The sequence below is a fragment of the Phalacrocorax aristotelis genome, chromosome 13 (genome assembly GCF_949628215.1).
Source record: "Phalacrocorax aristotelis chromosome 13, bGulAri2.1, whole genome shotgun sequence".
NCBI lineage: Eukaryota > Metazoa > Chordata > Aves > Suliformes > Phalacrocoracidae > Phalacrocorax > Phalacrocorax aristotelis.
In genome coordinates this window covers 4,332,591-4,337,038 of record NC_134288.1, presented here as the reverse complement: position 1 = coordinate 4,337,038, position 4,448 = coordinate 4,332,591, and positions in this window count along the sequence as shown.

Here is a 4,448-nt window from a genome sequence, read left to right as displayed (position 1 = left end):
CCCATGCCCTCAGTGCTGCCTTCCCGGGCTGCGGCAGGGGGACGGTGATGCCTGTCCTGTCTGGGGAACTGGTGCTGCTGTGGAGGGGAGTTTGGAGTGGCTGGGGCACCCAGGGGTGGGGGGATGCACCTAGCTCCTGTCTCTCCATCCCACCAGCTTCCCAGCCCACACACAGTGTCCTGTCATCTCCTCGCCCACCTGCCTCTCACCAGTCCTGTCCCCGGGCGCTGACCCTGGCTGTGCCACACTACCACAGCTACCTGTCATCACTCGTGTGTGTCCCCTCTGCCAGGGCTGTGTCACCCTGCTCAGGGCTCCTCTTGGCTCCATTTTGTTCTTGTGATGCTGGTGCTTCTTATGCCTCCCCTGTCCCATCCCATCCTCCCCAGCCTGCACGTGGACCGCACATCCCCTTTCCCATTGCTGCCCATGGCTTCCTGCCCTTGTGCCCCTCATTACCTGCAGGTCCCAGCCTCCTCCAGGCTCACTACATTAAACTTTCCCTCCCTAAGGTCCTCCATCATCCACCATGACCCGCCCCTCCTTTTGCTCCTCTATCATCCTTCAAGTCCCATCTGTTTTGTCCCTGCTTTTTGATCCCCCATGTCCCATCCTTCCTTCTTGTTATCTTCCATCCTCGATCCCATCCCTTTCTTCCTTTATGTGCTCTTCCATTGCCCACCATGTCCCATCCCTCTTTATTCTGCTCTTTCATCACCCACCTAACTCATCCCAGCCCTCATTTCTGTACTCCTCCATCACCCACCATTCCCATTCCTCCTTCGCGTGTTCCATCACCTACCATATCCTATTCCTCTTTCCTGTGCACCTCCATCTTTCCTGTCCCACTCCTTCCGCTGCTCCTCCATTGTCCTCCCATCTAGTCCCTCCTTCCTCTGCTCCTGTCACCCACTGTGTCCCATCCATCCCTGCTATCCTCCTCCGTCACCCACCACATCCCATCTTTCCTTTCTGTGCTCCTCCATTGGTCACCATGTCCTGTCCCTCCTTCCTGTGCTCCTGCATCTTCCATCATGTCCTATGATGCACATGTCTTGTGCTCCACCATCACCCACTGCCTCCCATCCCTCCCTGTTCTCCTCCACCCCCTTAATATCCCATACATCCTTCCACACTCCTTCCAAAGTGTGCTCCTCTGTCATCCACCGTGTCCCATCCCTCCCTGCCATGCCATGCTCCCCCATTACCCACCATGTCCCCTCCTGTCCCCCTGTGCTCCGCACCACACCCCATCCCTTCTTCCCGCACTTCTATATCACCCACAACCTCCCATCCCTCCTTCCTGTGCTCCTCCATTGCCCATCATATCCCACCTTCCTGTCTTCTGTCACACTTGCATCCCATCCCTCCCCTGCTCCTCCTTCATCTATCACATCCCATTCCTTGTTATCCTCATCTACCTACCACCATCCCCCCATGTCTTCTCTTCCTTCTCCACTTCCATCGTTCCATCCATCTTCCTCTTGCTTTGTCTCCAGTTTCTCTTTTCCTTTCATATTCCTCCTTATGTCAACATCTCACCATCCCTTCTCATCCTCCATCAGCTCCCATCACCACTCTGTCCTCCTCTACATCTTACTATCTTCTTATCCCTGCTCATCCTCCATTAGCTCCCGCCATCACCCCAACGCATTTCAACCTCCTCCACTTCTCATCTTTTTCCTATCTTCCTTCAGCCTCTTCTACCTCCTCCTATCTCCTCATCCCCCTCGCCCGAAAATCCACCCTCACCTCCCACCATTGTCCCATCCCTCCAGCTGCCAACATCACCTAATCCCACCTCCTCCTCCTCCTCCACCCCCACATTTCCAGTCCTCCCCCCTTGTGCTTCTCCATTTCCCACCATCTCCTCATCCATCCTCCTCTACTACCCACCAATCTTTGTCTTCCTCTAAACCCCTGAATGTCTCTCCACCCCTCCTGTCATCCTTATCCATCTCTCACTGTCTCCTCATCCCTCCTCTTTCATTTTCATCTCTCCCTCCCTCCTTGTCCTCCACCACCTACCATCTCATGTCTCCTTGTTTCCCTCTACTGCCCATCATTTCACCCACCTTCTTCATCCTTCTCCACCTCCCACTGTTCCCCATCCTTCCTCATGCTCCAACACCGCCCACTATTTGTCTGTTCTTCCTCATCCTCCACTTCCTACCATCTGCCTAGTCCTCCTCATCCTCCTCCGACCTCTCTTTTCCTCTTCATTGCCCTCCACTTTCCACCATCCTTCATACCTTCTCCTTCCTCTCCATCTCATGCCTCTTATTCCTCCACCTCAGTCTCTCTATCCTTCCTGTGAACCTCCACCTCCCATTGTTTCCCATCTTTTTTCATGTTCTTTCATCTCTTGCCCTGTTCCTCCTCGTACCTGACCTCTGGCTATCTCACCATTTCATCATTCGCCTCCCACAGTCTCCCTGTTTCTCCTCATGCTCCTCCATCTCTCCCCATCTCCCCATCCCTCCTTATCCTCCAGGCATCCCACCTATCTCACAGACTTGCTCTCCACATCTTCCTGACCTCTAACCATCCTCCCTTAGCTCCAGCCTCCCTCCTTTACCTCGCAACCTCCCTCTCTCACTGTCCTTCCATTCTCCTTCACCTCCCAATTCCATCCTGACTTCCCATCTTTTCCCAGCCTGACCTCTCCCATTCTTCCTCTCCTCATCCTCTCTGCACTCTTTTACTCCCAGCACATCTGACTCCTGCTGTTATTTTCTCCTTCTATTCCTCCGTCCCATGCCTTGTATCCCATCCCTTACGAGCCAGGAAAGCCACCACCAACACAGCCATCCCTGATGCAAGCAGGAAGGGCCCTTACTGTTGGGGCTGGGATGTGTGGCTAGGTTAGATGGACGACCAGCCTCGCACCCCATCCCCACTATTCAAGGCACTTTCATAGTAGAGGTAATGGCCACAGCTTGCAGGCTGGGACATTCATGCTGGACATCAGGAAACACCTCTCCCTAGGGCTGGTGCAGCTGGAACTGGTCACTGGGGAAGTGGGAGGATATCTGCCCTTGGAAGGTTTCAAAACTCAGCTAGACAAAGTCATCAATGTCCTGATTTAGCATTAGCAATAACTATTTTGGAACACTGAGCTTGACCAGAGCCCTCTGGAATCCCTTCAGACACAGACATCTGTGGGAGACTTCAAGCAGTGGAGGATTTCCAACAGGGACAAGAAAGGCCAGACATGGCTTTGAATGCAGCACTTGGGATGCTGCAGGATGTGAGGAACCATCCCTGCCACTTGCAGCTGCTCCATGGTGCTCAAGCAGGACCATCCCACACTGCTTAAGCAAGCTGCCCTATGCTTCTTGAGCAGGACCACATTGGCCTGCTTGAGCAGGACCATCCCACACTGCTTGAGCAGGACCACTCCATGCTGTTCAAGCACGAACACTCCATGCTACTCCAGCAGGACCATTTCATGCTGCTCAAGCAGAACCACTCCAGGTTTCTTGAACAGGACCATTCTACTGGTGCTCAAGCAGAACCATCCTGTGCTGCTTGAGTAGAAACACCCCACGCTGCTCGAGCCGGACCTCTGCAGGCTGCTTGAGCAGGGTCATCCGACGTAGCTTGAGCCGAACCTTCCCATGTTGCTCAAGCAGGACCACTGCATGTAGCTTGAGCAGGACCACTCCAAGCTGTTCAAGTAGGACCATCCCAGGCTGCTTGAGTACCATGGGCCAGGCCAAAGTGGCTTCCTGAAAGACTGCCAGATCCCAGGCCAGTGAGCTATCCCTGAGATGACCCCTCAGGCCCTAGAGCTAGAGACCCTTGCATCATCTTTGTTTTCCTTCCCTCGGGCTAGGCCATGCAGGGACATGGCCACCCCCTTCCAACGACCTTATGGCTGCACCAGGGCACAGAGCTGCTGGCACTGCTGCCAAAGGGAGGACGGGTCTCTCCTCCATCCTGAGGGAGCCCTGTACCCTGAGGGACCTGCATGCAGGGTCCATTCAGAGCATCCCACATCACACGCACAAGTGCCAGCCGGCCTCGCTTGACCGCAGACTTTGCCTTGCAATGTTGGAGGCTCCCAGGCATCCTATGGAGGGGACCCTGCCCTTACCGAGGTGATGTGCCTGAGGGACCATCCCGCTGCAATATGGGCAGGGGCAGGGACAGTGCAGCCAGTGTCTTGACAGGGTGGGAGTGACATTTGTAAATCATTCCCATCCACATGCCTTCCTGGCTATGAATTTGGGGGAGGGTGGAGGGAATTTGCTACCTGTGTTAGAAAATAGCTGAACTTATGTGTCTCCCCAAGCTGGATTTCTTATTCCAAATGTTCAAACTGTTGTATATTGTATGGGGATTTTTACATTGAATTATTGTAGAAAACAAAAATTTAAACCATCTGTTAAAAAATAAGCATTAAAAAACCTCTGAAAAAAATAAATAAAAGCTGTCTCCAAGTC